Raw genomic sequence first — 22681 nt, 5'->3', positions numbered from 1 at the left:
TCTTTTTTGTTAACTCCTTGCATTCCTCAGAGAGATATATGACCTGTAGAGTAATGAATCATTTGATTCCAAATACCTAGAATCATGGAATTTGGGGTGAGAGGGTTATTTAGAAACTGCTTAGTTCAATATTTATTGATGAGGAACCCACGACTCAGGGAGATTAATTGGCTGCATGTAACCTTGGGCAGGAAGCTATTATGAATCCTTTCATATGTCATCTGAAATTAACTTTTTCTAGTAAATTTGAATTTTTTTTGAAAATTTTAAAGCTTCATAGCAAGTAAAAAAAGTATATAAAATATTTTTATATACTAATAGTAATTTAAATATTGGAATGGAATGAAAATGTTATTTGTTTGCTTAATTAAGCTAAAATATATTTTATCTTTCCACTCCCCTTCCTAGATGCACTTCAAAAAGCAACAAAAATTATTCCAAAAGTATTTTTCCTCTTATTTAATATTTTAGGGGAGCATAGTCAACATATATTCTTTTTCGTTGTTGTTAATCCTCACCTGAGGATATTTTTCCATTGATTTTCAGAGAGAGTAGAAAGAGGGGAAGGAGAGAGAGAAAAACATTGATGTGAGAGAGACACATCAACTGGTTTCCTCTCACACTACCTTGACTGGGGCCGGAATCAAACCTGCAACCCAGGTACATGCCCTGGACCGGGAATTAAACTTGCCACCCTTCGGTCTGAGGGCCAATGCTCTAACTGCTGAGCCAAACCAGCCAGGGCTCAACATGTATTCTTATAAAATATTTTGTTTAATATGCTCTTAACCTTAAAAAATTGTGTATGTATAATAAAGCATTTGGTCCAATAGTCCATACTGACATGCAGAATTCCAGAGCAGTCTATACACCTTCTCAGAATCTTTCTGGTCTGATTGATAAAATTTAAGCATGTCAAACACATGAAAATCTCGGGGCAAAGGTAATCTCTGACATAGCAAGCACGCTGGGTCCCCAAGCCTCAGAAGCAAAGACTAAGAGAGATCTCTCCCTACTGCGCCTTGAATGGGAGAGAAACAATTAGAAAATACAGTAAGTATCTTAATCCATTGCAAGCCAAATAGAGGAAACAGATGGCCATTGCCTAATTCTGTATTTTCCATTCTTTCAGGTGAAAAAGAAAGCCAAACTTGCGGGGATTTGCAGTCTTATGCGTCCCAAGTTATAGTCTCCCAGACCACAGAGACGGGAGCTTCAAACTCAAGGATCAATACAGTTGCCCCAGAAGCTTCTTAGCGGCTGCAAAACTAGATTTAAAAGGGTTTGTTGTTGTTTTTTTAATTAGAGAAGTTAAGTTGCTTTTCAATTCTTATGGATACTTAAAAATTTAGGAAGTCTGTGAAAGCAAAACATTTTTCTTTGAAAAGTGTCAATTCATTATTATGTGTATTCTGGGTTTTGCTAGGTACTAGGGCTACAAAAACTAAATTCTACCTCTTGCATTTTATTTTAAAGGACAAATAGCATCAGAATGCAATAATGGATATAGAAAGGTGTTCGCTGTAGCATTTATTGTAAGAGCAAAACATTGGCAACAATCTGTGACATCAATATAAGATCTGCTAAATTATGTTGTATGCACACAGGAAAAACGTTTTGCATCCTTTTTAAAAAAAGTCCTATGGAAATTTGTTGTTGTCCTAATTTTCAATTGGATAAGATAGCATAGGTAAGAAACTAAAAAATATGTGTTTTCAGAGAGCAGTTTTACTGGAGAAGGAATTAATCATGAAATGCTTCATTTCTTTCTTATTTAAACTCCTTCTGGGTAAAGAAATGTTATGCTCCAACAGGGCCAGCTGGGGTTCCCATATGAGAGATTGTTTTCCTAGTATTTGTAAGCCTGACCAACCTAAGTCATTAAATTAGGGATTTGCCCAGCTGAGCATATTTATTCTGTGTGGATGGGTGCCTGGTAGACTAAATGATCTTTAGCATCTGCTGGGCACCTTGCTAGTGACTGTATGTTATGGGATGCTTGATTCAAGACACTGAAAACAACAGGCATTGGTTTAGAAGCAGAAATAATCTATATATATATACACACTACTTAAACTTGTCTTTGCTATATGTCAATTATTATGACATGCATAATGCAGATGAAACCTTCTTATCATCAATAGTTTACAAATGAAAATTCATAACCCAGTCCAATCTTGGATATCTAAAGAGATAAAGTCTCACTTTGAATTCTGGCCTTTTTCTGTTTGTTTTCTTTCTATCTCCAACATTTGCTGTTTGTTTCTTAGGCTTTGTCCTTGGTTCTCAGCTCTGGCTGCAGGATTTATCACATCCTCTCTGTACTTTCTCAAGATCCAATTGTTACAGAACAAAAGCTTTGCAATTTAATGATAGACGAGTCATATGCCCCTGCCACCATCATGGTTTTACTGCCCTCCTTGACCTGGGTAATTTGTGCATTGCTTTACTCTGTGTGGGCGTGGCAATTCCTCATTCATCTATTTATTCATCGAGTATTTATGGAGTGCCTATTTTGTACCTCGTCCTAGCATACAAAGAATAAGATTGATTTGTGCCCTAGGGCCATAAAACAGATCTCATGAATTACAGAGGCTTGAAAATTATGCAGTATATACACTCTAAACAAAATAGAATTAAATTAGAAACTAATGGCAAAGAACTGTAGAAAATCTTCAGGTATTTGGAAATTAAACAATGTACTTCTAAATAATTTATGTATCAATAAAGAAATTACAATGGAAATTTAAAATAGTTTAAACCAAATGATAATGAAGATACATCAAATTAGAAACAAACAGCTCAAGCTGTGCATAAGAAAAGATTTTACTTTTAAGTGTTTATATTAGAAAAGGAGAAAGGCTTAAAATCAATAATCTAAACTGCTACCTTAAGATGACAGGAGAAAAAAGAGAAATTAAACTAAATAAAGTAGGAAGTTAAGATGATAAATAAAAGAATGAAAATTGGTTATTTGTAAATATTAATAAAATTTTTTGAAAAACATGGTAAGACGGGGATAGGGGAGGGATGAGACACACCAAAGCACTTACATGCATGTACGCATGACCCCGATGGACATAGACAACAATGCTGGGGGGACGGGGATTGGGAGGAGGGGTCTAGGGGAGAAAAAGGAGAAATATCTGTAACAAAAATAAATTAATGAAAAATAAAAATAAAATAAAAACTTTTAAAATTCTACAAAAAAAAAACCAAAAACACAACAAAGCATGGTAAGACAATGAGACAAAGAAAATACAAATCATGGTTGTCAAGAATGAAAGAGAGGTCATTACTACAGATCCTAGAGGTATTAAAAAGATATGAACAATTTTATGCAAATAACTTCAAGAACATAGATAGCCCTGGCCAGTTTGGTACAACAGTTAGAGTGTTGGCCCTTGGATCAAAGAATCACAGGTTCAATTCCCAGTTGGGTTGTAGAATAGATCCCCAGCCCCAGTTAAGGTTGTGCATGAGGCAACCAATTGATGCATCTCACATAGATGTTTCTCTCTCTCTCTCTCTCTCCCCCTCCCTTCCACTCTATCTAAAAATCAATGGAAAAATATCCTCAAGTGAGGATTAACAACAACAAGAACATAGATGAACACTAAATCAAAAGCTATATCTCATCCCTGGAGATATTGCAGAGATTTTTGATATCATAATAAACTTAAAAGATACAGGATTGGTGTCTTCATTGACTTGTGAAAACAACAAATCCTTTTGGAAAATATCAGTGAATTCTGGAAAAATTAATTAGGTAGTAACTTCAGAGAGCTGCTATCCTAGACATGGGCTCTCTCGAGGGTGCTACAGGACTCCCTATCATGAACTGGATATTATCTAAACAATCAAGCCATAAAGTTGAGTAGTACTTCAACTATGTCTGATGATGAAGAGAAATTCCCTCTGAGGGCAGAGTTTTTGTTCACATTTCCTAGAAAGAGAGATGCCTTATGTCTAAATTGATTCACATCAGAGGCTAATTGTTGTCTGAATGGGCATAATAAATAAAAAAGGATAATACTGGAGGATTGGCAATAGGAAGGGGAAGTGTAAGTAGTTGGAAGCTTGACATACTGAAGACGGATGGTAGAAGTGGTTTGCCCCAGGTGCAAGCAACTTTTAGAATGTAGATCAACACAAGAGTTTTTTTTTTTGAGGAAGAATATTGTATCTCTCACATTGTTTAGAATTACCAGCACACAGTGCTAATAAAAAGACCAGTTTATAGTTGGCTTTATTATTTTTTAAATTCTCTGTAAACAGCACACCCCCTTATCACCTGCACCTGGCAAGCCACTCTCATGGCCCTGCCTTTGATCCAGAGTGTGACAATATTCATGTGTCACAAATGCCCACCAAGGGCCATCACAACCAAGGACTTTTTCAGTAATCAGATGGCCAAAGGATGAACCAGATGAGTCATTCCATAAGTGTCGGGGAACAGTCGCTTTTCTTGGCCGCCGCAGTGATTGCTCAGAGAGCTCATGAAAAGCATGGAGGTAGGGATGGAAGTTATGCATGGGAGCCTGGGACCTGGCCCCTGCCACTGCCGAGTGCTCAGAGAGCCAACAGCAGACATCAACACTGAGTTCTGCTCTGTCACCATCTCTCACTATCACCAGCCAGCCACCTGGTGGCGGGATCATGATATTGGACTCCTCTTGTTGGTGGAGCAGGAATGTCTTCTCGTTAGGATAGACAGTCTTGTATAAAATTGTCTTGCTTAAAGTATTCTACTTAAAAAAGTAGAAAATAAATCAATGAAATTGAAGAAAGGCATAATAAAGATCAAAGCAGGACTACTTTTCTTTTAGCCCCAGCCGGGCAGCTCAGTTTCTTGGAGCATCATGCTGTACACCGAAAATGTCATGGGTTCGATGTCTGGTCATCGAACGGGAAGACAACTGGTTCTTCTCTCTCTCTCTCTCTCTCTCTCTCTCTCTCTCTCAAATCAATAAACATACCTTAGGTGAAGATTAAAAAAAAAAAGAAATACTTTTCTTTTAAACTATTAAAAACAAAAAGATTTTAGTGATAACAACAAAAGGACATAAGTTGAAAAGACATGAAATAGATAAAACTTTTGCTAGTCCACTGACAGTTTAACAGAAAGGGAAAGAATACCAAATATATATATATTTGGAGTGAGAAAGGGCACAAAATGGCAGAAAGGAAAGAATTGTTTGAAAATTTTATTTACAATTATATAAACAAGCTTGACAATCTTGATGAAACATATAATTTTCTAAAAATTACAAAATTGGTCCAAAGAGTTGGCAAATCTGAAATGGGCTAATAAAATACTAAAATGGTTCTCAATGAAAATCACAAAAGGTAGAAAAAGTGTAGAAGACAAAGATAGAAATAAAAATTAAGGGCAACACATTAAAAACAGTAACAAATATGGTAGATGTTAACCCAATTATATCAATAATCACTTTAAACATCAATGGTCTAAATATATCGATTAGAAGACAGAGATTGTCAGAGTAGATTTTTTTAAAAAACAGACCCAAGTGTAAAGTAAAGAAACTTACTTTAAACATAAAGACACATGTAGATTAAAAGTAAAGGGATGGCCCTGGCCAGTTTGGCTCAGTGGTTAGAGTGTTGGCCTGCGGACCAGAGTCCTGGTTTAGTTCCTGCTAAGGGCACATACCATGGTTGCAGTTTGTTGTTGGCCCCGGTTGGGGTCATGTGGGTGGCAGCCACTTGATGTGTCTCTCTCACATGGATGTTTCTCTCTCTCTCCCCCCCTCTCCCTCCCACTCTATCTAAAGATAAATGCAAAAAAAGTGTCCTCAGGTGAGGATTAAAAAAATAATAATAATAAAGGGATGGAAAATGATCTGTCATGCTAACACTAATAAAAAAAAATGGGAGTAACTATATTAATTTCAGACAGAACAGACATCAGAGCAAGGAAAGTTATTAGGGATAAAGAAGAGCATTATATAATGATAAAGAGTTCAATACTCCAAAACATAACAATCCTTAGGTGTATTTACCTAACAGCAGTATCAAAATATGTATGTGAGACAAAAACTGATACAAATGCAAGGAGAAATAGATAAATTCACTATTATAATTGCAGTCATTAACGCCCTCCTATCAGATATGGATAGATCCAGCAGACAGAAAATTAGTAAGGACATAGTTGATCTCAATAGCACAATCAATGGGATATAATTGACATCTATAGACTACTTCATACAACAGCAGCAGATCACACATTCTTTTCAGGCTCATATGGAACATTTACCAAGATGGCCTTGGCTTCTAGCCAGGCCAAAACACACCTTAACAAGGATAAAGATGCAGTGTCTGCTTTCAGACCACATGGAAGTAAACTAGAAATCAATAATAGAAAGAGAGCTGGAAAATTCTGTAACACTTAGAGATTAAACAACGCACTTCTAAATAACACACTAGTCAAAAAAGAAATCTCAAAAGCAATCAGAAATATTTTGAACTAAATTAAAATTAAAACACAGTTTATCAAAATTTGTGGGATGCAGTGAAAATAGTGCTTACAGGGAAATGTATAGCATCAAATGCATATATTAGAAAGAGGAAGTATCTAAAATTAATGTCTAAATTTCCACCTTAGGCAACTAGAAAAATAAGATAAAATTAATCCCAAGTAAGCAAAAGAAAAGAAATAATAAAAATTAGAGCAGAAATCAATAAAATTCAAAATAAGAAATCAATAGATAAAATCAACAAAACCAAAAGCTGGTTCTTTGGAAAGATAAATAAAATTAATTAGCTTCTAGCCAGGCTAAGAAAAAAGGGAGGAAACACATATTCCAACATCAGAAATGAAAGAGGGGACATCACTATAGATCCCATGGACATTAAAAGAATAATAAAGGAATATTATGAACAACTCTGCCTATAAACTTAATAACCTAGATAAAAATAAACCCATTCCATGAGAGATACAATCTACTAAACTTACTCAAGAAGAAATAGACACTCTGAACAGGCCTATATCAATTTTAAAATATTGAATCAATAATTAACAGACTTCCAAAAGAGAAAGCACCAGGCCCAGATGAATTCACTAGTGATTTCTACCAAACATTTAAAGAAGAAATCATAACAGTTATCTACAATTTCTTCCAGAGGGAATACTTCCTAACTTACTCTGTGAGACCAGCATTGTGCTAACACCAAACCAGACAAAGACGTTACAAAATATCTTTCATGAACATAGATGCAGAAATCCTCCACAAAAATATTAGCATATTGAATCCAATGATATAAAAAGAATTACACACTGAGATCAAGTGGGATTTATCCCAGGTGTGCAAGGCTGGTTCAACAATAAAAATCAATTAATATAGTCTATCACATCAATAGACTAAAAGAGTACAATCATGATCATATGAATAGATGTAGAATTGACAAAACAGACATTTCTGATGAGATGATCGTCTACCTTGAAAGTCTAAGTAAACTGCCCTGGCCAGTTTGGCTCAGCTGTTGGAGCATCGGCCTGTGGACCAGAGAGTCCTGGGTTTGGTTCCTGTTAGGGGCACGTACCAAAACCAACCAACCAACCAACAAACAAACAAAAAAGAAAGTCTAAGTAAACCATCAGCATGAGTTTAGTGATGTCTGTGGGCAACTTTTGTACACAAAAAACAAAAAATGATTAGGGTATTTATTCAATTTATTAAGGTAAGAAACTTTAAAACTTAGTTCTCTCTATGTCTTTAAGTTCAATTTACAAATCTTTTTCTTATAAGTATAGTTAAATAAGAACAATCACCTTCACTTTTAAAAAATTAATATGAGTAACAACTTTTATAGACTAAATTCTTTAAAAACCTGTTCTTGCCCTAGTTGGTTTGGCTCAGCAGTTAAAAGTGTTGGCCCTAGGACTAAAGTTTTGAGTGATTCCCAGTCAAGGGCACATACGTGGGTTGCAGGTTTGATCCCTGGCCTCGTCCAGGTCGTGAGGGAAACAGCCAATCAATGTGTCTCTCTCACATCGATGTTTCTTTCTCTCTCTCTCTCCCTCTCCCCCTTCCTCCCAAGCCCTCCCTTTCACTCTATCTAAAAGTCAATGGAAAAATATCCTGTGGTGAAGATTAACCTAAATAAATAAATAAATTAATTAATTAACTTGTTCTTTTCACAACTTACATTTTCTTAAAGGAAATATAATGCACTTATAACTTTGATAAATTTAACTTTCTTCAAAGCTTTAAAAATGCCTATCCTGCCCTGGCCGGTTTGGCTCAGCAGTTAGAGCGTCAGCCTGCGGTCCAGAGAGACCCGGGTTCAGTTCCCGCTAAGGGCACGTACCTCGATTGCAATTTGCCCCTGGCCCTGGTTGGTCGTGCGGGTGGCGGCCACTCGATGTGTCCCTTTCATGTAGATGTTTCTCTCTCTCTCTCTCTCTTCCTCTCCCTCCCTCCCACTCTATCTGAACAAAAAAATGAAAAAAATGACCTTGGGTGAGTATTAAAAAAAAAATGCCTATCCTAATTAACAAAACCTTTCCAAGAACTTACACAACTCTTATAAATCTAATAAATTAAACTTATAAGTAGAGCATAGCTCATATTATTTAACATTTCAATACTGTTCACAGATATGGCCAAATTCTCTTATGTATTTTAAAGTCCTAATTCCAAAGTCAATTATTCAGTTACAAATTTCAAATTGAAATCACAAGGCTAATCTGTCAGTTAACCTAGTGCCAAGTCAAAATTCATATGTACCTAGATTATCATTAATGTAACACAAAAGTATCAATAATTTGAGTTGTATTTCCTCTAGAATACATTAAATTGCAAACGTCATGAGATTGGAAATGTACTACTTGCTAGGGAGCAGTTTTACCACCACTTGCCCCTGAGTTTTATTACCTTCAATGAGCATAGGTTAAGAGATCGGAACCTGGGACCTGTGTATCTCCATGATTCTACCCTCATCACAATAGACACCATGAGTTCCTTTCACTGTTGCTACTGACAGCAGGGACTCCGAGTACAAACCCTTTAAACGGGGTTCATTTCTCTCGTGGGTTCAAGTTACAAGTTATCCAATTCTTCCATCTGATTTAAGTCTACAACTTCCTACTGAGGTTGCGGATAACTCTGCTCATCCCATCTCTTTACTGCTTGATTGAATTCTGTATTTATGTATTCTTTCCCTCTGGTTGGATATAAAAATCATATTGATATTTTAAGGACACTTGAATATATCTCACTTCTTTGGCTCTGTGGTCAAAATATCAAATATCATACTAATGAGAGTCTCCAGAGGGGAGCAAAGAGAATCAACTAAAACAATGTTTACTGAAATGGCTGGGCACAAGATATTTATAGAATCTATGCATCATCAATTAGGAAACATAATAGCAAAAGAAACAAAAACTGTAAAATACCAGGAATAAAACTATCAAGAAATGTGTAAAATAATATTTTAAAACTCTATTTAAGGACATAAAAAAAAAACCTCACTAAATGAATATGTAAATTGTGTTTCTAAATGGAAAGGTTCCAGACTGCAAAGCCGCCACATGGGTCCTAAATGAATAAATTCAATGAAATTTCAATTTTTGCAAAATCTGAAATGTGATTCTCAAATATGCCAGATTTAAAGAAATGAATGTTAGAATAATGAAGTGGAACTTGACCTGCTGAATATCAAAGTATTCTGTAAAGCTAGAGTAATTAAAGCAATACACTATTAGCTCCTGTGTAAAGAGAACAGTGGAATAGAATAGACAATCTCTAAACAGATTAATAAAGAAACTGGAGCCCTGGCTGGTTTGGCTCAGTGGTTAGAGTGTCGGCCTGCGGTCCAGAGAGACTCGGGTTCGGTTCCTGCTAAGGGCACGTACCTCGGTTGCAGTTTGTCCCCGGCCCCAGTTGGGTTGTGTGGGTGGAAGCCACTCGATGTGTCCCTTTCACATCGATGTTTCTCTCTCTTTCTCTCTTCTTCTTTCTCCCTCCCACTCTATCTGAACAAAAAGAGAGTAGAATTCAGTTTGTAATAAAAATGGTAATTTCTGACCAAAGAAGACTGAACTCTCAATACATAGTGTTGGAACAATTTGGAAAAATTAATATAGATGTCTACTTCACACTATAATAATTACAAATGAATTAAAAACTTGAACCTGAGAAAACAAAATGACAACAGTATTAGAAGGAAAGATGGGGAAATATTTCATGGGGGTGTGATCTTCCTAAGCAACACACAAGACCTAGAATCCATAAAGAAAAACATATCCGTTTATTTTTCCCATAAAAATATAAAACTTTCCTCAAAGACACCATTTAAGAAAGTTAAAAATAAAACACAAATGACAGACTGAGATAGAAATATTTGTCAAACATGTGATTAGCAATTAGTATCCACAAATAAAAACATCCTATGCCAAATAAAAAAGAAGGGGGGATGGTGAACAACCCAATTGAAAAATGGGGACAGAATATGAGTAGGCCATTAACAGCAAAAAGTATAAATGATCCACAAACATAGAAAGATGGTCCGCCTTGCTCCTCATGAGCAAACAGGAACAGCACTGAGATGTCATTTTTTACTCAGCACATTAGAAAAATGTACACTTGATAATATCCAGCATTAGCAAGTGTGTGGGTGGGGAGGAACATACCATTAGACAGTCTGGGTAGAAACATAAATTAATAATGTCTTTCCGGCAGCATCTGTCTCCATGTACAATGGATCTCTGACCCAGCAATATCATGTCTAGGATTCTGTGTTGAAGAAATATGTGCACCTGCAAGTAGAAGTTAAAGAAAATATTCTTGTCTTCCTTTAGTAAAGAATTAAATACAATTTAGCCCTGGCCGGTTTGGCTCAGCGGTTAGAGCATCCGCCTGCGGTCCGGAGAGACCCGGGTTCGGTTCCCACTAAGGGCATGTACTTCGGTTGCAGTTTGTCCCCGGCCCTGGTTGGTCGTGCGGGTGGCAGCCACTCGATGTGTCCCTTTCACATCGATGTTTCCTCTCTCTCTCTCTCTCTCCCCCTCCCACTCTATCTGTGCAAAAAATGGAAAAATGTCCTCGGGTGAGGATAAAAATAAAAAAAAAATTTTTAAAAAAGAATTAAATACAATTTAGATATACATCAGTAGGAATGTGGTTGGATAGATTATGAGATACACTCTCCCGTGCGCCCATTAATAAGCAAGACATATCATTCGCTCAAACTAAATATCGAATGACATATGTATTGTGAATCCATTAAAGAAGCAAACAACTCCCCAAATGTATATGTTCCATATTCACATTTGTATGCCAATACCAGAGAAAAGACTAGAAAGTTACAGACCAAATTGCTGACGTTGGGTCATCTTTTGGGAGAGGAGTTGTTAGCGTATTGGAGAGAGGGTTGTGTTTTTGGTAACCTGGCTCCTTTAATTTGAAAGCTTTTCAGCTGTCATAGCTTTTGGCTACTCCATGAAATAACTTCCTCTTTCTCTTGGATTTTTTCCTGGATTTACCTCTGAATTCCTTTAGCAGCAACTGTAGTCAAGAGGGGTCTGAAAAGATGTGCAGCGTTTGGAATGGTCCCCCCATCCTGGACAGGTTAGCTTCAGGGTCGTGCTGCTCTGGTTTATGTACTCAGATACTCGTCATCCTTTCATTCTGTAAAAGGATGTCCATCAAGCTGGACGCACGGAGTGTTAACATTTATTCGTCAGAACTAGCCCCGCTCCCATGCTGGGGATGAAAGTCCTGGCTGGCCCTTACTTCACTGGTCACTCAGGAATTTAAAAATCCTGCAGTCACAGTCACTTGTCATAAACACAGCTTCGGTTCAGTAATCAATTGTCCAGTCCTGCATAATCAAACCTGGAAACTGTGTGATGTTAAATCACCTCTCCTCCCCGGTTCAGTCCTGCTTGCTATGACCCTTCAGATGGAAGAGGGATCACTGTCCCTTTCTCCTAACCTGCCTGGGGTGTCCTCCTCTCTCCACTTTCTGTGTAGCAGGAAGAAGGAGACGGCGGTGAGGCAAGTTCTTACTTGAGTGCTGCTGTCATAAGCTGACGTTGCCTCTTGGGACCTGCTGAGTTCTTCTGCGAGCCCCTCACAGGCTCCCCGCAGGGCCTCTTCAAGTCCAGCTTCCTTGATGTGGGCAGTGGCCGGTCACTCTGCAGCCTTGCTGACCACTAGGCTTCTGCATCCTCCACCTTTTGATCTCTAGCAGAAGCTTATTTAGACGGGACAAGTCCCCTTTGCAATGATCCCAGAACCACATTCTTCTCTGGGTTTCACAGAGTTTGGGGTCCCTCACAGCACTGCCTGCTTCTCAGAGGGACCTGTCGGCATTGCTCCGCTGTGCTGGCTGGTAGCTGGTTGCTTGTATTTTCTGTCTCACCACTTGGAGAAACACACATCAAGCTCTCCAGATGCTCCCTCCGGTGCCCTTCTCGCTAGAACTAGAGTAAGAAGCAGGTACTCCTCTCCCCCTTCCCTGTTGGGAAGGGAGCTAAGAAGGGGGCCACAGTCAAAAGTAGACCCCAAGAAATCTTCTTCCCCAAAGTCCCCCTTTAGGCACTTTCAAGGGATGGATCCCAAATCCCAATGAGTCTGACTCTCATAAGGGCCTTGTCTCTGCCCTTTTTAAGTCCACATCATGGGTGAACATATCCAAAGTTGAGAAACTAATACTTAACATTTTCTTTAAGTGTTTTCATCTTGGTCTACACCTTTGGTTGGAATGACCTTTCCATTGTATCTTGATGCCGGAGTAGAAAATTTCAAATTAACATCCTGCTTCCATTTATTTGCTTGCTTAGTGACTTGAAAACAATTACTGAGCACCTTTTCTATGCCAGATATAACTACAGTGAGATCATTTGAGAGCGATAACTTGTGTGAGTGAGGAAGCAAACAAAATGAAAAGGGGAGTTTATGTTTGGTCTGTGATTAGAGACCCAAGTTCAGGAGCATCATTTGTTCTCCCCCTACTGTTTCTTTGACTTGTTTTCTTGGAGCAGAATCTCTGATACCACAGAATGTGTTTGAATTAGCCTTGATCCAAACATTCACTCCTGGACAAAGGAAGAAATGAAGAACTGGCATTTTCTTAGAAGTACACAGTGAGCTTGGGAATCATGAGTAAAAATTATACCAACTGAGTGGCAACACCTATAACATGAAGTTTTAGAGTGAGATAAACATTGATTTGAATCTGAGTTTCACTATAGGGTAAGTTTCTTAACCTTTCAGTGTTTTTTATCAGTAATGTGGATTGATGGTTCATTTTATGTGTCACCTTGAATGGGACATGGGTCGCCTAGACATTTGGTCCAACATTAGTCTGGATGTGCCTGTGAGGGTTCCTGAATGAGATGAACATGTGAATGGGTAGACTGAGCAGAGCCAGTCATTGTGCCGAACCCGGACAGTGATGAACACAGAGGAGCCCCCTTTCCTTGTGAGTTTACATTCAGGGCGGTGGGATAAGGGGAACAGAGAAAAATGAAAATAGAAGCAACATCAAGTGAGTAAATAACCAAATAGAAAACTAACACATGGTAGACATGCAAGGAAGGAAATAAAAGGGTGATGAGAGAGGATAATGGTGTGTGGAGTGGACTCTAAGTAGGTGGAAAGGTAAGGACACAAAGGGGAGGTGACATTTAACCGGAGACTGTGAGGATGAGACAGAGCCAGTCACTCACAGGGAGAGGAGAAAACCCCAGACAGAAGAACATCGTCCCTGAGGCAGAATGGAGTCGGGCTGTTCGGGGAGCTGAGAGAAAACCCGTGTCCGGGACAGAGGAGGGAGGGAGAGGGTGTCACTGGGTGAGGTACGAGAGAAGTGGCATGTGTCCAGTCACGCAGGGCCTTGGAAACCACAGCAGCTAGTTTGGATTTTACTCTAGATCCAAAGAGAAACCACCGGAAGTGGACGGAGAGGAACGTGAGCTCAGCTGCATGGTGAGAACTTGCTCACTGGCTGCAGCCTGGACAATGGCTTGGAGGGCGACAGAGTGGAAGCAGGTAGAAACTGTTGCAGTGGGCGTGCTTGAACAAGCAAAATTTGATGGTGGAGCCCTGGCCGGTTTGGCTCAGTAGTCAGAGCGTCCGCCTGCGGTCCGGAGAGGCCCGGGATTGGTTCCCGCTAAGCATGTACCTCGGTTGCAGTTTGTCCCCAGCCCTGGTTGGTCGTGTGGGTGGCAGCCACTCGATGTGTCCCTTTCACATCGATGTTTCCCTCTCTCTCTCTTCCTCTCTCTCCCTCCCACTCTGTCTGTACAAAAAATGGAAAAATGTCCTCGGATGAGGATTAAAAAAAAATTTGATGGTGGACCTAGCTATGGTGGTGGTGGTGGAAATGTGGAGAAACCAGCAAGTTGGTGGTATACTCCGGAGGTGGAATTAGCAGTGTTTGCTAATGGATCAGCTGTGGGCTAGGACGTTGGGAGAAAGGAAGGGTATGAAGATCACTTCTTGGTTTCCGGGTTTAGTAAGTAATTGGAAGATGGTGCCATCTTTCTCAGGCAAGCGATTCTGAGGACCTGGCAGAATTGGGGAGAAACTGGGGAGCGAAGAGTTTTGTGTTGGTGTGAGACATAAGCAGAGATGTAGATGAGGCCATTAAAATATGTTAGTCTGGACCAGCGGTTCTCTCAGTGAGCATCAGAAGCACCCAGAGGGCTTGATAAGAGAGATGGCCGGGCCCACCCCCAGACTCTGATGAGGAAGGTTGGGGTGGAGCCTGTGAGTCTGCATTTCTAACACGTTCCCAGGTGCTGCTGCTGCTGCTGCTGCTGCTGGGCCGGGGTTTCCACTGTAAGAACCACTGGTCTAGACAGAGGATAATTCTAGGAGTCTGGGAGTTATCAGCATGAAGATAATATTTAAGTCCACGGGACTAGAGGAGATGCCTGATGGGGCTGTGCAGAGACACGAGAGAGGGAAGACTCGGATTAATTTTGGAGGAGGGTAGAGAAGAAAGACTTAGCAAAGGCAGGATCAGAGAAGTAGAAAGAAAACCAAGGGAGTGTGGCGTTTCGGAAGCCGGGGTTGGGGGTGAGGATTTGAGCATGACAAACACTGCTGAGAAGCAGTAAGAGGAGGGCAGGGAAGTGTCCATCGATGTATCAACGTTAGAACCACTGTCAAGAGCAAGTGCTTAACGAACATCTCACAGACTCCTCCACAGACCCCATCGAGGAGTCCGTTATATAGTTAAAGAAAGTGAGGCTCAGAGATCATGCAGTCTGTCAGGGCCACCGAGGACTTAAAACCCAGGCTTCTTTCTGCTAACATCCTAGGGACTGAGAAGTTTGCCGAATCCTAGTCGCTGCTAAAATCGACAAGGCAGGCCGACCTTTGGCAAAGCCCTGAAGCTGGCACTCAGCTCATTCCTCCCCAAGGATCTGGTGCCCCTGGCAGCCCCGGGCAGCTCGCAGTGAAGCCGCCTCCCTCCATGCTCACCTGCTCTGCCAACTAACTGCCCGCCTCCCAACCTTCCCATCAGCTTTCCATTCGCGAGCAGCCTGGACCTCATTCCTCGGGAACAGTATAAACCCAGCTGCGGCCAAATGATAATGGATGAAAGTGCTACTTGGTGGAGTGTTGTTTTTTTTAATCCTCACCCGAGAACATCTTTCCATTTTTTGTTCAGATAGAGTGGGAGAGAGAGAGAGAGAGAGAAACATCGATGTGAAAGGGACACATCGAGTGGCTGCCTCCCGCACGACCAACCAGGGCCGGGGACAAACTGCAACCGAGGTACATGCCCTTAGCGGGAACCGAACCCGGGTCTCTCTGGGCCGCAGGCCGACGCTCTAACCGCTGAGCCAATCCGGCCAGGGCTGGTGGAGTAAATGTTTAACAGTTGGCTTTCCGGAGAAGGAGGAAGCCTCGATTTGCAGTGTTTGTGATTTAAAGGCCCCATTAGCGGATTCCAAGCTATCAGTGTGACGTGAACATAAAGTCAGGGAGAGGTGCACATAGCTGCTCTGTGGGCCACCGCAAGCCGGCTCCAGCGCACCGCGGGGATGATTTAACGTGTTGATTTTCACGTTGCATATTTCCATTCTATTCGCAGCCTTCTGGAGACAGTGTCTTAACCACAAGCTGTGGGAGCTTCAGGCCATCTGCCCAGCCAGTGGGGGGAGATGTTAGGAACAGGGAGGCCTGTCTGTAGCCTTTCACCCAAACCTCCAAGGTCATCACCTGCTTCCTCGAGGTCGAATCTAGCCCAAGAACAGCGGGAATGTCGGTTTAAAAACTGGCATTCAGATCCCTCTTTGGTTTCCAGGGTTCAAGAATGTGCTTTTATGAGGATTACAGGCTTGTTCTTCTTCGCAGTCAGCAGGCGTTTATGATGGCTGTAACAGGAATGAGAACTTGGGTCTGGAATAAGCCTCGCTGTTGCTTGCCAGGCTGCAAAGTTTACAGTGGAGACCAGACATATGTCTTGCTCACGCCCATATGCTACTCTGTTTCCGGAATCAGAGGAGGAGGCCACATCCTCGCTCCGGCAGGACTGGCTGCCGAGGGTTCAGTCCCAAGGCCCGAGGGGATTTCAACTTCCTCATGTAACTTCCATTTGCTCCGACTCCTTTAATCCTAAAAGCACAGGCCACAGGGTGGTCTCCTGGGAGTTCCGTGACGTGGTATCCAGGAGGACAGAGTTGGATGTTACCTCACCCTACGCAGTGGGGAGGGGTGGAGTTGGAGGGGAGCAGGGACAGGTGGGAGGAAGCAGGGGTCTTGCTGGGGAGAGGAGGGCAGGCGGGAGCTGGAACTTGGCACCGCTGCGGTTGGAAGGGGAGAACACGCCTGCGAGGTGGGTGGAAAGAGGTGTTTCTTTGCAATCTGATTTTATGACTGTGTTTTGCAAGTGGATACAGTTAGCTTGGGAACAAACTCTTCTAGGCTCAACGTCATTTTTCCTTCAAGTTGGCAGATAGAGAAGTCTGAGTGTTAGCCGCCACTGCTTTTTAGGGGGTTGATCATAAGGTCAAGTCCTAGCTCCTGAAGGCAGCTGGAAGGATCATGGCATTGCCCAGAGAGTCTTCTAGAATGCACTTAACCCTAGGTTACGGTTGATTTTATACCAGCTACCCAAAGCAGCACTTCCCTTTCTGGGCAAATTCTTGTTTCTGGAACTGATTGTTTTATCGTGTATAAATTACGCAGGTGTGAATGTCCATGGGCTGCCAGAGGTGCTCATAGGATGAGGCTTGAAAGTCGCATACTTTCATCCAGGACTCTAGGTGTAAATTTGCTCACACATGCGTGCATGCAAATGCATCAAAATAACACTAATATTTATAATAATACTTTGCAATTCTACTCTGCCTTTCATCTGTCGATCTCAGGGTACTTTGCAAGCATTCATTAATTTTCCCAACACTCCTCTGAGGGAGGTAAATATTATTATCCTCCTCTTTACAGATGAAGCAATTGAGGCAGATAAGTGATTTGCCTCAGGCCAGTTAGGGAGTGTGGGTGGAGGGCTGAGATGAAGGGCTGAGTTCCTAGAGATGTGCATTGGGAAAGAAACCCCCGCAGTCCAAACCAGAGGGCACCATGGCACGCACCACGCTGGGCTGTTGGAGAGGGTCACTTTTTCCTGTGTAATCTGTCACCACGGTAGAAAATGCTACTGCTTATTAAACATCTACTATGGATTGGGTGCTTTCCATATGTTATTTCCTATCCTCATGTAGAATTACCCCCGTGGCACAGATGAGGAACTGAAATCGACAGTGGGGAAGGACCTCCTGCCAGAGCACATAGCCAATAAGTGCCTGGGCTGGAATTCAGATCCAGATCTGTTTGCCTCCCAAGCCTGTGCTCTTCCCCCAGCACATACTCGTGCTCACGTGGAAACTGCAGGAAGGCACCTCTGTCCTTCCAAGTCTCTTCCTTTAGTCTTTGCGCCTTTATTTGTCCCGTCTGCGCCAGTTTCTTTGCATTTGACTAAGTTTAAAGACTGATGCTTTATGGCATGTCTGATCTGGACAGACAAGTTCTAAGCACAGGAAAGGGAGCCTCTGAGGTAAGAAGCATGCATGACAGGTCAGGAGGGAAAACTTTAATCTTTATTACTTTTTGCTTTACTTTGTGTTATTTCTAGTGAGTGTATCAGTTTACTATGTTTTGAACAGAGGGAAATAGCCAGAGAGAGAGAGAGAGAGAGAGAGAGAGAGAGAGAGACTATGGATTCTCCTGGGGCAGATACATTTCCAACTGTGCTGTCAGGAGATGCATCAAGGAAAGAGTCAAAGGACCTAGAAGTGTGAGATGAACTAACTTTTTACTCTAGTCTTGGGTCTGCTCAGAGCTAGGTTGCCCTGAGGAGCTCAACTGAGCCCCAAGACTTTCATAACTCTGCTTGCAGTCAAATGGTGTATCTCGGGAGCTGAGGCAGCCATGCGATCTAGGGGGGTGCCAGGGTGTTGCTGGAATGAGCAGGGGACATGTGGGAAGGAGCTGGGGAAATCATGCACCTCAGAGACAGACCCCATGGAGCCCGCCTAGTCAGTGCGCAGGAGGTGGACCAGCTGGACCTTGGCAGCTGCCCCCGGGCCAGGACCAGCCCGGGGCCACCACTGCTTGGTTGGTGGTGACATGGGGCTGGGGTGGGGAGGAGGCTCCCAAGAGTCAGCCAACCGGATAGGATCTGCACCCTCTGGAATTAAACTCTGAGAAGTCAGCTTTGTAGTATGATACGTTTTGTAAGCAGGATAAGGAAAATCAAGTTTGAGTCAGAACTCATTCTTGGAGAAGTGAGAACTACTTATAAAAGTCAGTGATTATACAGGAATCTGAACCCGGCTGACCTATCTGTTTTGTTTGAATTCTTTTCTAATTAGTTTTGTTGTGATCCCTGTGTCCCTTCCCCGCGTCCCCTCTCCTCACACAGTCTATACCCAGTTTCTATCACACTGTTGCATATGCTTAAAAGCAAGACTTTAAAAAAAAAATTATTTGTCACAAACAGGTTCTCTTGGTTTGATTCAGAATCCAATCTGTGTGCCTGTCTCTACACACACCCAGGCACACACATGGGGTACACGCAGAACTGGAAGCAGAGGACAAAGACAGAATATGTCCTAGGTGTGTGGAATGACCTTTGTTTGTGACAGAATGGCCAGTTGTCCCAGTGAGCCAGGGAATGAGGAGGGTCCTGAGATGCAGGACTTTCACTGCTAAAACCCAGGGACCACCAGGTGAACTGGGAAGAGCTGGTGATGTTAAACTGAAGGAGATAAATCCAAGTTTTTAAGATGGCAAATTGTTCGAAATGGCCCAAACTCTTAACAGACACGTTCCAAAATACAAACATAAGCCTACCCTCCATCTGCCCCATGGGGTAAATTAGTACCTACACAATTTATAAGTGGCCGGAAATATCGGAAATCCTTCAGCAGAAGTCCTGCATTTGTTTCGATCTATCTTTGAAATCACAGAATAAGGATTCTGCTGGTGGTTTGCTTTTTCATATGAATGAAAGACACAGACAGGGGAAAGAAAAAAAAAAAAAAAAAGACCCACGGTGTATTCTATACAGCCATATAAACACTTTTGAAAAGTGTTAAGTGGAGGGCAGGGCTGGTAATGGGACTGTAATGGTAATGGGCTGAGCAGCGAGCCTACACCTGCTTTGAATGAATGCAGGGAGCTGGAAGCGGGTCCAGCGGGGAGCAGCCGGATTGGGCGATGCGCCTCCATGCCCGCCTGCACCACATAATCATTAAAGAGCAGAAACCTCTCCTTGTAATCCTCTCCTATGGGACAGCAGGGAGTGTTAGCATATTTGGACTGCTTCACATTCCTTCTTGCCTACTTTTGAGAACATACTACATTTTAAAACTTGTTGGTTTCTTTCATGTTTTATTTGACCCTATGTAATTGCATTCCTGAAGGAATAACAGGCTCCCCTAGTGATTTACACCCTGTATTAAATGTCAGTTTTGAAGAGACACAGTTAACAGTTTGGTTTAACCTCTTGCCTTCCCTCTCTCTATTAGCTCAAAACTGAATTTGAGCTCCAACTCTTCGGGCTCTGAGGCAGGGATGAAAAGATAAAAGATGAGTTGGAGCAGCAGTAGCGTTGAAGGGAGGGGAGCTCTGCAGTTCTTGCCACTTTTCGCCTGTATCGCCAGTCACCAGCCCAGAACAGAAAAACATCCTTTTCTGACGGTAATTCCAACGGGTCACTTCTGTCCCGGTACAGTTGTGAGGACGGTGAATCAGAGCCACGTTCTAGCTGGTTCGCATGGCCACCCACTGCTCCGGCCCTGGGGACACCAAGTGCCATAAACCACAGTCCTGCCTCAACCACGCAGTACCCAGTGAGTAGCAGGTTTGATGAAATTGGACAAAGAAATCTGTCTTCGTATTTATCTTATTTCATTTTACTTGGTTTTATTTTATTTATATACTTAGCTGCTGTGGTGTTATTGTTGGTTAAAATATTTCATTTGCACTTGTAGATTCACTTAAAGTGTATTTAACAATAGCTTAATCATCACTTGTTGTGAGCTAATTATTGGGAGAATCTTTAAAACTTGATGTAATGGCATATTCCTGTGTGTGTGTGTGTGTGTGTGTATGTGTGTGTGTGTGCATGTTTGTGTGTAAAGTTTAAAAGTAAATATGTCCTGTGTTATAACCTGACAGGTAACTAAAGCATCATCGTTACTTTCAGAAGACCATATTTAAAATATATAGGACGGAAGAGATTTTATGTTAAAAACTGTTGTCTGCAGAGCACAAACTGAATTTATTCTCTACTCTGCCCCTCTCTTCCCATGCTCCCAGCTTTCCTCCAAAGATCTCATTCTACTGGGCTTTATTGGAATGACTGCAACATATACTAGGGAGAGAATGAAGCAGGAAGCAACAACCATAAGGACAATTAGGCTCCATTCTCTGAGATATGAAGATACAGCCAACTGTCAGTACCTGAGACCTTAATCCCTGACTCCCACTTTGAGGCCATTTATAAACTATTAGCTAAGCCATTTGACCTGGAACTCTGTGTCTATAAGGAGAAAAATTCAGGCTGCCTTACAAGATAAGAAAATTTGTTTGAACTTTATGTATGTACTTGTCTCAATTTTATTCCCCCAAGTTGGTTTTTTCTTTTTAAAGATATGTGAAGGAAAGCTACATTTGGATTCTGCAGAAACTTGACTCAAACTATCTTTTTTTAAAAATTTTTTTAGAGAGAGAGGAAGGGAGAAGGAGAGAGAGACAGAAATATCGATGAGAGAGAACATCAATTGGCCCCCTCCTGCATGCCCCCCACTGGGGATCGGGTCTACAACCTGGGCATGTGCCCCAACCGGGAATCGAACCAGTGACCTCTTGGTGCATGGGTAGATGCTCAACCACTGAATCACACTGGCTGGGCTATTTCCCACATTTTTAAAGGTGGTTCATATAATTGAATATGAAGAAAATAATGAAGAAATCAGGGCAAAGGGAAAATGAAGGTAGGAGAAACAACACAATGTCAGAGAAATGAATGTTCATGAAAAAAAATCAATCTATTGTAGAGTAAAACATAGTCATCCATCACCACCACAATTGCAACTAATACTGCAAAAACAGAATATTTGAAGAACACAAGTGCTGAGTGGTGTTACTGCCAGAAACCACAGAGAAAGGACAATTGTTTCCTGTGTCTCATTCCAGTGATTTATATTTTTTAGTTACTAGGCCCTGCAGAGATGGACCTTATTTTCCAGAAATGATAAAAAACAAAAACAAAAACAAAAACCCTGAAGTTCATATTTCATTTAGAAATATTTATCTCCAATAGATAGCCTTGATACTTGGTTATCATTGATCATTTCTCTTAGTGCATTAGTGTTATTAATACAGTTCTTATTTTCATTATTAGTCTTATTGTCATCATTCTGATGACTATGTTGTAATACTTATAATAGTAAGAAGTCTGCACCAACTGTATTCTGATTAACATATTTAAGAAACTACCAAAAGAGCTTAGGACAATGATATGTGTCCTTTTATTTTAATCACACAAACACAGACAAAGACCACAATAGAGTCCTCCTTGTTACTACACACAGTGAAAAAATTCTTACCAGAACAAGACTCATTGAGTTTGATTACATTCAAATTTTCATCAGGAAAAAAATTCAGTCATAACTGCATTATAAATGGGTTTTCTAAGAAACAATCGCTTAGAAACTTAGGAGACACTATCCCCAGCACCAGCAATCCCCAGACCTTTCTTTGAAACCCTCTGACTTCAAAAACTACATTCTAATTAGCATCACGCACGACCAACTTCAGGTTTCGATGTGTGAAACTACCCAGCTGGCTGAGATCGCAGACTGCAGAGGTGCGGGATCTGGCCTACCCTGCTCAGCTATCGGGGGGCAGCCTACTTAACTTCCTGTAGCCTCAGTTTTCTTACAGTAAAAATGGTACTAAAATAGTAACTAAAACTTATAAAGTTGTTGTAGGGATTAAGTGAGATAATGTATGTTGAGATGAACATGGCATGTGTAGTGTGTGTGAAGTGAGCACTGGAGAAGTATCAGTTATGTTTATAAATGTTATCTTTCTGTCTGTATTATAAGTTTGTGTGCTTTTTTTTGGGAAAAGCCTTTGTACCTACTAATGAATGCCATTGTTTCAGTCTCTCTGACCCCTGGCTCTTGGAA

Source organism: Molossus molossus, unplaced genomic scaffold, assembly GCF_014108415.1.
Source record: "Molossus molossus isolate mMolMol1 unplaced genomic scaffold, mMolMol1.p scaffold_m16_p_1, whole genome shotgun sequence".
Classification (NCBI taxonomy): domain Eukaryota; kingdom Metazoa; phylum Chordata; class Mammalia; order Chiroptera; family Molossidae; genus Molossus; species Molossus molossus.
Note: the sequence above shows the minus strand (reverse complement) of the source record.